A 13,753-nucleotide genomic window follows, 5' to 3' on the forward strand; every position below is an offset into this window, starting at 1 on the left:
AGTAGAATGGCTTTGTGAGTGACGTATCACCACAAGAAACATCACCACATATAAAGTAGCTAAATGAAAATACATGGACGTAACAGAAATAGCTGCTTTATATTTTATGATATAAAAAGACAGCCAGCACTTGGAATAAAAAAGAAAACTTTTAAAAAACATTTTCAGCAGTCAAACTGATTTTTCTGACTTCCAGTGTGATCTAGTGATGAAGATCAGAGTGCATAACATAAAAGACATGACTTATTATGTCCGCATGCGTGAGTACACACACACAGGGCGCTCTTCAGTATTTCTGAGCGTAATGTTTCCAGCAGGGTGGAAACTTTGACACTTATTTTGTTTGCTGTGTTGGTTTTCTCCTAATAGACCCATGGCCATGCCTGGACAGACAGACAGACACTTATAACAGGCCTGTGGAAAGGACCTCCCACTGTCCATTAGCCTTCAGACTCCATGGAGAGGGACTCGGTGTCGATGAAAAGATCTAGTCAATGAGAAGTATTATGGGACCCTGTTAGACATAGGGGACACTGACACACCCAGAGTAAAATCCAGCTATGGTCAAATCACACACACTTCTACTGTTAGGGGTTGTATTAATCATTTTACAACCTGCATTTGACAAGAGAAAAGCATTTCTAGCTTTTCAGTTCTGCAAATAATATGATCATATCTTGTTCTCTCCTCTATTGACCATACCTTATAAAATGTTGTGTCTGTACACTTATATCAAATTAATTGAGGATATTACATTTAAAAAAGAATGTGAAAAAACAGAAAGGAAGTAGCAAACAGATATCTGAAAACACTATCTCTTCACACCTCAAAAACAGGGAAATGGCTTCCTGCAAGTCATGAAGAAAAAGATTTGGGTTTGAGTGTTTCCCCTTTCCTCAGAGCTCTGCAGGCCAACCAACCAGAGGTCAACATGCTGATCATGTGACCTGTGGCAGCAGTATTGCTGACAAAAAGCAGAGCAGGTTATGTGATTTAAAAAGTAAAGATAAAACCTGATGGAACTGACTGAGACACACAGGGAAATTATTGCTACTACCTCCCAAATATTATATATATATATATTTTGTTCAGTGTGTGTGTATATACAGTTGAAGTTGGAAGTTTACATACACTTAGGTTGGAGTCATTAAAACTCGTTTTCAACTATTCCTCAAATTTCTTGTTAACAAATAATAGTTTTGACAAGTCGGTTAGGTCATCTACTTTGTGCATGACAAGTAATTTTTCCAACATTTGTTTACAGACAGATTAATTCCAGTGGGTCAGAAGTTTACATACACTAAGTTGACTGTGCCTTTAAACACCTTGGAAAATTCCAGAAAATGATGTCATGGCTTTAGAAACTTCTGGTAGGCTAATTGACATCATTTGAGTCAATTAGAGGTGTACCTGTGGATGTATTTCAAGTCCTACCTTCGAACTCAGTGTCTCTTTGCTTGACATCATGGGAAAATCAAAAGAAATCAGCCAAGACCTCAGAAAAACAATTGTAGTCCTACACAAGTCTGGTTCATCCTTGGGAGCAATTTCCAAACACCTGAAGGTACCACGTTCATCTGTACAAACAATAGTACGCAAGTATAAACACCATGGGACCACGCAGCCGTCATACTGCTCAGGAAGGAGACGCGTTCTGTCTCATAGAGATGAACGTACTTTGGTGCGAAAAGTGCAAATCAATCCCAGACCTACAGCAAAAGACCTTGTGAAGATGCTGGAGGAAACAGGTACAAATGTATCTATATTCACATAACCTGAAAGGCCGCTCAGCAAGGAAGAAGCCACTGCTCCAAAACTGCCATAAAAAAGTTAGACTACGGTTTGCAACTGCATATGGGGACAAAGTTCATACTTTTTGGAGAAATGTCCTCTGGTCTGATGAAACAAAAATAGAACTGTTTGGCCATTATGATCATCGTTATGTTTGGAGGAAAAAGGGGGATGCTTGCAAGCCGAAGAACACATCCCAACCGTGAACACCATCCCAACGGTTGTGGGTAATTTGTGGGCAGAACTGAAAAAGCATGTGTGAGCAAGGAGGCCTACAAACCTGTCTCAGTTACACCAGCTCTGTCAGGAGGAATGGGCCAACATTCACCCAACTTATTGTGGGAAGCTTGTGGAAGGCTACCCGAAATGTTTGACCCAAGTTAAACAATTTAAAGGCAATGCTACCAAATACTAATTGAGTGTATGTACACTTCTGACCCACTGGGAACGTGATGAAAGAAATAAAAGCTGAAATAAATAATTCTCTCTACTATTATTCTGACATTTCTGACAAATTTGTTTACATCCCTGCTAGTGAGCAATTCTCCTTTGCTGAGATAATCCATGTACCTGACAGGTGTGGTATATCAAGAAGCTGATTAAACGGCATGATCATTACACAGGTGCACCTTGTGTTGGAAACAATGAAAGGTCACTCTAAAATGTGCAGTTTTTGTCACACAACACAATGCAATAGATGTCTCAAGTTTTGAGGGAGCGTACAATTGGCATGCTGACCGCAGGAAAGTCCACCAGAGCTGTTGCCAGAGAATGTAATGTTAATTTCTCTACCATAAGCCACCTCCGTCATTTTAGAAAATTTGGCAGTACGTCCAACCGGCCTCACAACCACAGACCATGTGTATGGCATTGTGTGGGCGAGAGGTTTGCTGATGTCGATGTTGTGAACAGAGTGCCCCATGGTGGCGGTGGGGTTTTGGTATGGACAACAGACAGTGAACAAAATTGCATTTGATGGCAATTTGAATGCACAGAGATACCGTGATGAGATCCTGTCGTGCCATTCATCCGCCGCAATCACCTCATGTTTCAGCATGATAATGCACAGCTCCATGTCTCAAGTATATGTATACAATTCCTGGAAGCTGAAACATGCCAGTTCTTCCATGGTCTACATACTCACCAGACATGTCACCCATTGAGCATGTTTGGTATGCTCTAGATCAACGTGTACGACAACGTGTTCCAGTTCTCGCCAACATCCAGCAACTTCGTACAGCCATTAAAGAGGAGTGGGACAACATTCCACAGGCCACAATCCAAATCTTTGAAATTGTTGCATGTTGCATTTGGTAAGTATTTAGACACCTTGACCTTTTTCACATTTTGTTACTTAACAGCCTTACTTAACAGCCTTATTCTAAAATGGATTCAATTGTTTTTTCCCCCTCATCAATCTACACATAATACCCCCTAATGACAAAGCAAAAACAGGTTTTAGACATTTTTACTAATGTATTAAAAATAAAAACTTAAATATCACATTTACATAAGTATTCAGACCCTTTACTCAGTACTTTGTTGAAGCACGTTTGGCAGCGATTACAGCCTTGTGTCTTCTTGGGTTTGACGCTACAAGCTTGGCACACCTGTATTTGGGGAGTTTCTCCCATTCTTCTCTGCAGATCCTCTCAAGCTCTGTCAGGTTGGATGGGGAGCGTCACTGCACAGCTATTTCCAGGTCTCTCTCGATGTTCGATCGGGTACAAGTCCAGGCTCTGGCTGGGCCACTAAAGGACATTCAGAGACTTGTCCCGAAGCCACTCCTGCATTGTCTTGGCCATATGCTTAGGGAGGTTGTCCTGTTTGAAGGTGAACCTTCGCCCCAGTCTGAGGTCCTGAGTGCTCTGGAACAGGTTTTTAATCAAGGATCTCTCTGTACTTTGCTCCGTTCATCTTTCCCTCGATCCTGACTAGTCTCCCTGTCCCTGCCGGGCGGCCAGCTCTAGGAAGAGTCTTGGTGGTTCCAAACTTTTCTATTTAGGAATGATGGAAGCCACTGTATTCTTGGGGACCTTCAATGCTGCAGATATTTTTTGGAACCCTTCGCCAGATCTGAGCTCTATGGACAACTCCTTCGACCTCATGGCTTGGTTTTTGCTCTGACATGCACTGTCAACTGTGGGACTTTATATAGACAGGTGTGTGCCTTTCCAAATCATGTCCAATCAATTGAATTTACCACAGGTGGACTCTAATCAAGTTTTAGAAACATCAAGGATGATCAATGGAAACAGGATGCACCTGAGCTCAATTCTAAGTCTCATAGCAAAGGGTCTGAATACTTATGTAAATAAAGTATCTGTTTTGTATTTTTAATCAATTTAGAAAACATTTATAAAAACCTGTTTTCATTTTGTCATTATGGGGTATTGTGTGTAGACTGCTGAGGATTTATTTTTATTTCATCCATTTCAGAATAAGGCTGTAACATAACAAAATGTGGAATAAGTCAAGGGGTCTGAATACTTTATGAATACACTGTACACATAGAAACAGTCTCCATTAAACAACACTCATACAGTAACTAGGGGGGGGTTTAAGATATTCTTTGATGAGGTAGGGTTTCAGATATTTTTGGAATATTGGCAGGGACTCTGCTATCCTAGCTTCAGGGGGAACCTTGTTCCACCATTGGGGTACCAGGACAGAGAAGAGCTTGGACTGGGCTGAGTGGGAGCTGAGTGAGGGCCAAGAGACCAGTAGCAGAACAGAGTTCTCAGGTTGGGAAGTAGGGTTTGAGGAGAGCCTGAAGGTGGGGAGGGTCAATTCCTCTTGCTGCTCCATAGGCAAGTTTCATGGTCTTGTAACTTCTTCACCGACATCACTATAGTGGGTTTATACGTTATAGTTACAATTGCACTTTCATATTAGTACATCATGTTGCTTTATTTGAAGTAACGATAGCTAGCTACCAAGTGGCTGGACCAGTTTTCCCAAAGGTGAACGATGTGTAACGTAAAGTTTTGCTTGCTAGCCAACCAACAACGCCACTATCAAGCTAATCTACTAAATTTCCCTGAATTAAATATATGAAACTGATCATGACTAGGGCTGTTGCGGTGACCGTATTACCGCCACATCGGCGGTCACTAGTCATGAAGGCAGTCAAATCCCACATAACCATTTAGTCACGGTAATTTGGCTTCTCCAAGCTCTGATGCTGATGGTCATTTGTAGCCTACCAAACTTGCTAAGTGCCTGGTACTCAGCACTCTATTGTCCCTCTAATCACTCTGACACTTCATGAGAGCCCATGAGCTCGTGTCGCGCAACATTTCTATAGGCTATGCAATTGCAGGAGAAAACTGTGATGGCCTCTAATAAAAAGACGAGGCTTCCATCAGCTTTCTATAGGCTAGGCCTACTAAATGTATTTCTCAACATTCCTAATATTAAGCACATTGCTTATGTTTACAACAGGAGTATAGCCTACCTGGCTGGCTTGAAAATAAACCACGGGAAAAGCATCCTCCATTTGCTATTTAAGTGCATAAATAACATGTATTTTTCCCGCTGAGACAGGTGCATGATAATGGTCCATTCTAAATAAAAACAAACGTCACATATTATTTAGTATATGTAAAGACAAGATTAAATCAAGAATAGTCTGATGGGTGACAATATTAGCCTATCACTTGTGAATTATATATTATTACTTGTGAATGACGCCCAGCATAAGAAACAATGCCTTTTTTTGTGTGACTTATTCAAATCATAGTCACACATCTCATGTAGCCTAGCCCATAGGCCTATTTGTTTTAATAAGGTTCGTATCACAACTAAAGTGGCCAAATAACTTCTTAAAATTAAGAAGATTCATCCGCTTTACAAGGGGTGAAGAGCCTAAATGGCATTTATAAGCAGTGCGTGAGTTTCAAGTTTGGGGACGATAATTTTCACTGTAAAAATGCACCTTTATAATAAAAGCATTACATGCATAATTGCATTTGCAGTCACTTTTGATAATGGTGTTTTCTGCTAATGGACAATGTGCATTTTTAGCCTAACTACAGTACCATGTGTGCATTGCTGCGCTTATAATGTGAAGAAATAGCCTAATAGTTTTTGATGCTAATGGTTGTATCAATTTGGGTTCTATCGCATCCCACAACTGTCCCAGACTATGTTTGGGAAAAGTATTTCTCGCACAGAATATAATAGGTTGACTTTTCTACTATGGGGGGATTGTAGATTGACATAGGCTAGTGCTTTTGCTGTTCGTTAGGCCTACTCATCTTGTTGGCTGACAAAGTAAATGTGGACAGTTCTCCCAATATCTTCAATATGCACCTCGGAATTGGATAAGGACACACGCAGTTGCGTCCCCGATGTGTCAGTCTTCACTTGTAGCCTGTGAGAAAGACCCAATCACGTGATGGAGAGCCATGTGAGTGAGAGACGCTTCGGATTATGCAGCACACGCAGGAAGAAAGGCACAACTCAGCACTCCGGCCTGCAAAAGGCATGGATTTTTTTAGGGTGCATTACAGCCAAAGGGGATGTTGCCATGAAATTCGAGGCATTATCAAGTGCTTGTCAAATTGTGAATGAGAGACTATTGGAGTGAGTAAAGCCGGTGCAAAAAACTAAGCAGAAGTCATGCCTTTCAAGCTACTTTTTCAAATCATCATAAAAGTCTCATCATGCAGCCTTACAATGTATTAAAAATCAAAACATATTGCCCAATGTTTGTAGAACAACTAAAGTTACATTAATAACTCTAAATTAAGCATATAGGAGTACCCATTTCTTTGTTAACCGCTCAACACAGAATAGCCGCATGTGCGCACACCCCCAAATCGTTTGGAGAAAATATTTATATTTTATTCGTTTTTAAAATTGTAGGCATGTGGAAGCCAGGAGATGCTAAATGTCTTTGTTAATTAACAGTCAATTACTGTGAGAGCGACAGTGATTTGTTTGAGAATCACCAGCTGACTAAATTCATTACCGCCACAGCCCTAATCATGGCTAGATTGAATCTAATTTCACTGTGATTGGTGAGTCAACATGCAGTAACACCTGTATACTGTCAATCACAGATTTATGATTTGCATTTAGATGAACAAAATCAGATGAACTGTTCCCTGTCCATTTGCAAAACAAATGTTTAAAATACTTCAGGTCAGTATGATCAATGATCATGCCTAAATACATTGATACGCATGATATATGTGTGTGAGTTGTACAGTAGCAGACCTAGCTGCATGAACATCTGTCTCTCTCCCTATACTTCACAATATGTAGACCTCTTCAACTACTAAAAACACTTTTATCCAACTGAAGCAATCTATAAATATGTGTGAGTTTTACAGTATACCTAGCTTTATAAGCTGTATGTGTGTGAGCATCTCTCTCTCCACCAATGTGATAAGTACTTTACACTACTGAAAAAAAATTAAGTAAAAAGACTTTAAATACTTAAAAGTACTACTTAAGTAGTTTTTGGGGGTATCTGTAATTTACAATTTTATTTTTGCCAACATTTACTTCACTACATTCCTAATGAAAATTATGCACTTTTTACTCCATACATTTTCCCTGATACCCAAAAGTACTTGTCACATTTTGACAGGAAAATGGTCCAATTCACACCTCTGATCTGGCAGACTCACTAAACACAAATGCTTTGTTTGTAAATTATGTCTGAGTGTTGGAGTGTGCCCCCTGGCTATCAGTCAATAGTGTGCCGTCTGATTTGCTTAATATAAGGAATTTGAAATGGTTCATACTTTTACTTTGATACTTAAGTACATTTCTTGCAAATCCATTTAGTTTTGATACTTAAGTATATTTAAAACCAAATACTTTTGGACTTTTACTCAAATAGTATTTTACTGAGCACCTTTCACTTTTACTTGAGTCATTTTCTATGAAAGTATCTTAACTTTTACTCAAGTATGATATTTGGGTACTTTTTTCACCACTGTTTTTAATTATTTATTTATTTATTTATTATAAATTTGGCATCAGCGTTGCTAGCTTCATTAAAAACTTAACTGATTTGGGATGTCCTTGGTCTTATCTATTTCTTAGAGTGCCTATACATGAGGCTAACTTTACCATATTATCCTGGAGGCATACTTACAATCCCAGTCTCATTACTTCGTGTAAATAATATCTCGTAACTTTAAAAATGCGAAATTCGAATACAAAATAAATTGCTTAGCTTATATTTCTTCTGTGGCTGGATGAAATAGCAAACATAACAGGAATTCAGCGACCACATTACTTAATCTTTGTTACTAATCAAATCAAATGTATTTATATAGCCCTTCTTAGATTAGCTGATATCTCAAAGTGCTGTACAGAAACCCAGCCTAAAACCCCAAACATGCAGATGTAGAAGCACTCCCTGAAGAAACAGTAACATCCATACTGTAGTTTGGCAGATGTAATAGATTTAATTCTCAGTGTGTGCACCCTTATGCTCACTGAAATCTATGCCCACTGTGATGAATAGCATCTCCCACTGGGCAAAATGGCGTGGAAAGGGCCTCCCGAGTGGCGCAGTGGTCTAAAGGCACTGCATTGCAGTGACACTAGAGATTCTGGGTTCGAGTCCAGGCTCTGTTGCAGCCGGCCGGCTTATGTGTTCTGACCATTGCCTCATGAGTCATCCTTTTGCAGATCAATTTGCTGTGTAAGCCCACTGCAGAAGTTACTGCTGCAGAGGAAATGTCTGTTGGTGCGATGTCTCTCTCCCACCACTAGGTGGAGATGGAGCTGTACCACTGGCCTCTACTGTACCATAGCACATGAGGAAGGAAACCTGTTGGGTCACAATGATATAGAGATATGACTGCAAGCTACTCTGTTGCAACAACTGACAATGTTGTTCTATTCAGCATGAAGTAGAGATTCCAGGTGTATAAAATAAGTCAGTTTGACTAAAAGCGGTCTCTCCTTAGTTCACAATATAGGCCTCAGCTTTTTTTCATAACCTTTTTACACACATTCCATTTTTGTATGGCTGTTTCACATGACCTTTCAGTCAGCCTGAGGCCTTTGTGGAAGATAGAGGTCAGGACGGGTTCAGATCTGTCCCTGCCGAGAGCCCAGTGTGTAAGGATCGAGACACACCCCTGTGCACACACACACACACACACACAGTGCTCCTAACCTACTGTCACTAATACCACCACTGACATTAGTACGCTACCCCTTTGGCCCTGCTCATTGAGGAGGTATTCCCAACAACTGGGTTAGTGTATTACCATTCAGACAGTCATTTTTCTTGTCTTTGTCATGCATGTTAATTATATTAAACTGATAGCAGAAAACCCATATATGGCAGCATTGCTGTGCTGTTCTGACATCCTAGGCATGTTCACACTGCACCTTAGCCCAGGGCTAAGAGCCTGCTTAGCCCTGGGCTAAGGGAGATCTTAGCCCGGGGTTAAGCGAGTGTTCACACCTGCACTTTCTTAAGTGGGCTAGCACCAACCTTAGCCCAGGACTAGCTGGCCCTGCTCTGGAGCAGGGTTAGCACAGACTTTACAGGGCTAGCCCCAGAAACACGGTCCCAAAATAGCCAGTGTGAAACAAGGTCAAGAACAACGCATAGAACTGTCACTGTCCAATCACAAAAGTTGCACTTTCGCTTATTTTGCATATGCTTGTGATGCCTGTGACATGTTCTGCAGCTATAGTATTTTGATAAGTACATTTCTACTAGTTCTAATCTTTCCTTCTGAAAAACAAAAAACTAAACTTTCGTAACTTTTCTTTTGACATTTAATTCTATATTACTATCAATAATAATAATAATAATAATAATAATAATAATAATAATAATAATAGTATTGCATGATTTTGCCTGGATCAGAAAAGATTGTCTCATCCGTGGACAGCATTGTACGTACAGGGGCGAGATCACATTTCAAAAAGTGAAATTGTTTCCGATGTCAGACAGCAAGGTTTACAAACCATCACTCTTGGAAACAAAATGCTAGGCTAGAAGCAAGAGGAAATAACATCTTAATAAATGATTTACTTATAACATTGGTTGTGTCGCAGAGATAGATTATTGGTCGCTTGCTGTGTTTGTCCGTTAGCCCAGGGCTTTGGAATACAAGTGTGAATCCTTAGCCAATGGCTAAAGCTTAGCCCAGGGTTAACAAATGCTTGTGTGAACACAGGATAAGCTAGCCCAGGGACAGTCTTAGCCTGGGGCTAAGAACCATGCAGTGTGAAAAGGCCTCCTATGTCTCAGAGAGAGGACAGCAGATTGTAGCTTAGTGCTAATAGCTACTGATGTCATTCAGAGGATGTGAATGAATGCAGCACCTGCAGTGTTACTGTGAAGATAGAATTCTAGTGGTTAATTACATGGGCCTACAGGAAGTAGGCACAATGTTACCAAAGACAGTCATTTGTACCATCAGTGGGTAGTGGAGGACTTCATTTCCCACAAAGCATTGTGGCTTTCTTCTCAAACTGTGTTTTGAAGTGCAGTTGTGAGCAATGTTCCCTCTAAACTGCATGCGGACGCGTAGTACCCCGAGACTGTCCTGCAGCTCCCTGGGACTGCCGTGTAGAAGAAATATCAACCCACAGAGAGAAGCACAAGATTGAACTTCACTCAACTTTCTAGAGCAGTGGTCACCACCCGGTCAATCTCCAAGGCATTCCTAGTCGATCGCCAAACATTTCTGTAAAAAACCCAACGATAAAGCCTAGTTCCTATTTTTTTGGTCTCGGGCTGTTGTTGGTAGGTGCACCCGATTCAGCTGCCCTGCACCTTCTCAGCAGGCCAAGAGATCAAATCAAGTGCACTATAGGCCTACCGATGGCCAATCGGATGGCTCAGATTACCATGTTTACCATAACTTAGCACGCATAAAATAAAGCTACAGAAAAGTTGATACTGTGAGATTTCAGAACGTTTAAAAAAAAAAAATACTACAGAGACTCAACAAATACAGCAAAGCGCTGCTGTTTTTATGAGTAAGTTCATGTTTAAGTTGTTACTTTGTATTCAACACTTTTATAACCTTTAAATGTGTGTTCTTCCTATTTCCACTCAGCACTACAATAAGCACTGCAGCAGTAATGAACGAGTAGGAAAGTGCATCTATAGGCTTGCGTTGGTTGCTGTTATTATTGCCGCTTGGGTTTTTTCTAATATCGAGGAATATTTCACTTTCTCTGTTCATAGGAATAACAACATAAATTTGTGTACAAGGCAGAAATAATGTGGTGTGACTCGAGTTTCGCCATCAGCCGAGATAAAAGCAAGAGCTGCATGTAGCCACGTGTGCACATTTTGTTCATATCCTTTGCTAGTTAGTGAGTTATTAGCCTAGTTATAGATCATTTGTAGTCAGCTATAGGGGAGTGATTGTTTCCTACAAGAGCACAAAACATGTACATTTCTTGACATCTTTGAAAAGTGAGTCAGGTAGAGCTTTTTTGGTCCTAAAGGGGCAGTGTTGTATTTTGAGAGAGGCTTGAATAAGCTAAGTAGCCAGTAGGTAGCATAATTTGTCAGATCTTCTGTAATAATGGTATGGGAATAATAATGCATTTTATTGGTGGTGTCTTGCGTCAGACAACACAACAACATTTTCAGTCACCTCATTCTCTGAAGGACAAGTGGATAAACAGGTTCATGTCAAGCCCTGCATGTTTTCTTTTTTAAAGTCTCATTGAATGTAGACCTACATTGAACACCACACATTGGCTGCTACTGTAGGCTGAATAACAGAACAGCCATTTCCATGTTAAAATGTTATGGGATGCATTTTCTCCATCGTTTTATATGTGAGGCCACTGTGGTAGGACTACATTATGATCAAATAGCCACTCTAGCCTACTTGGCCACTTACAACTACAATTTAAAGTGGTTACAGCCTCAGTGTTCACAGTAAACGCGCACTAGAAGTTGCACAGAAGTTGCACAACGTTCAAGTTTACGCTCAGTGGAAAAATATTAGAGGGAACATTGGTTGTGACCACAATGAATTACTCTCACCGTAGAAATAAGAAGTGTTTGCAGCAAAAGCACTGACAGGAGTAAGAAGCAACCCCGGCCCCAGACCTTGCAAGCCGGAGTTGTGCACCTCTGCAATACTGTCCTTTATTCCAGTGTGTGTGTGTGTGTTAGGGGTGAAACGCTACGTGTAAATCGTATTGAACCGCTCAGTACAGGGTCCACGGTTCGGTGCGCGCTGCTAACCAAACAATACATTAATCATATATTATAGCTAGGAAAATATACATACACACACTTCATTGTAAAAATAAATATTATTGCATAAACCACTTGCGTATAGATTAACGTAGGAAAAATATCGACATAATAATGAAGTTGCCTTTTTTTTATGAAGTTGTTTCGTCTCGTAGCTGTATGCAGCTCTGCTCATTCGTTATTTCACTCCAGCGAGAACAGAGCTGAGAGACCGTCGTAGCAGCAATTAGTTTATGAAGGAATTAGCAGTGAGCTAAATGCAAAGGAGCAACATGGCGAGGCACAACTAGAAGACGCCCCAGTATCATTCAGATCTGCCGTCTGGGAACATTTCGGTTTCCCTGTAAACTACAACGGGGATTGCCAACGAGTGGTGGATAAAACTACAACATGTTGGCTCTGTTCATTGCCGATAGCCTATTCGAGTGGCAATACGAGTAACATGACTACTCATTTGCGCCGACATCACCCCAAAGTGCCAATCGGTGGGACTAGGCGAAAAAATGAAACCGCAACCACTTCTCCCCACAGCCTTCATTCAGGCAACAATAATGCAGCTGACTCCGGTAGGGCTAAAGAAAACAACTCAGCTATAGCAAAATTCATAGCGGCAGATATGAATCCCTTCTCTGTGGTAGAGAAAGCGGGGTTCAGAAACATGTTTAAAGTGGCCGAGCCGCGCTTTACTATTCCTTACCGTACACATTTTGCCCAAACATTAATACCTGCCTTATACAAAAAAAACTAAAGAACAACTTGAGAGTGAGTTGTCAGAAACGCGGTCTGTTGCTCTAACAACATACAGTTGGACGTCTAGAGCTACCTTACTGTAAGGCTCATTTCATTACGGCAGAGTGAGAGATAAAAAGCCATGTCCTTCAAACACGTCCCATTGAGAGTAGTCACACCAGTGTAAACTTGGGGGAAGAGCTAAGGGAAGTAGTTGCAGTGGGGAAGTTGGAGAGGGATAATGTAACGATTCCTGTGACCACTGACAACGCTAGAAATATTGTAAATGCAGTTGCACTAGCTGGATTGGGGCCACAGGAGATGCTGGAGCTGCCAAACCACAAACGAATCCAAGATGTCCCTACTAGATGGAATTCAAGCCATGACATGGCTGAGAGATACCTTGAGCAGGAAGTTGCGGTGTATTCTACACTGACTGATCAAGCTGTGAGGAAGAATGTCAAAGATATTGTGACTTAGTCTGAAAATGACAAACAAGCAGAGGAAGTTATTAAAGTGTGCAAACTTCTCAAAACAGTCACAACACTGATATGCACAGAGCATTCCATCAGTTTTCATGGTCCTGCCTATGAAAACAATGATCCTTAAATCAATGGTGGCATCTGATGAAGATTAACCCGCAGTAAGGGGTGTCAAGACTGCTATCAGAGTAACCAGGAGCCTAGATATGCTGGTCCCGGTGTCAAAGACTTCTCACACAAGAGCACTGCTTTGGACCCCCGGTTCAAGTCCCTACTGCACCTGGATGCTGCTGCTCGTCTGAGAGTCTACAATGAACTCACAGCAGAGATTGTGGCCAATATACAACAGGTATGTTATTTATTTTGTTAATGTGACATTTATTAATTTGTGATTTAACAATTAATTATAATTGTCATAATAGTGTCTGATATTTCGAACAAGAAATCATATTTTTAAAGCCACTTCAGAGATAGTCATTTTCATCTAATTTAATTCTGCAGGGTCAAGCCACATATGCCACAGGAGCCAACCCCT

The 13,753-nt window shown here is 40.7% G+C and overlaps 1 protein-coding gene across 5 annotated transcripts in view; it reads right to left on the bottom strand.

Annotated features, from left to right (window-relative positions):
- Positions 1 to 13,753, bottom strand: part of LOC106567975 (ABR activator of RhoGEF and GTPase) — a 226,422-nt gene that overhangs the window by 128,815 nt on the left and 83,854 nt on the right. The window lies entirely within an intron of this gene.

Source organism: Salmo salar, chromosome 13 (genome assembly GCF_965601325.2).
Source record: "Salmo salar chromosome 13, fSalSal1, whole genome shotgun sequence".
Classification (NCBI taxonomy): domain Eukaryota; kingdom Metazoa; phylum Chordata; class Actinopteri; order Salmoniformes; family Salmonidae; genus Salmo; species Salmo salar.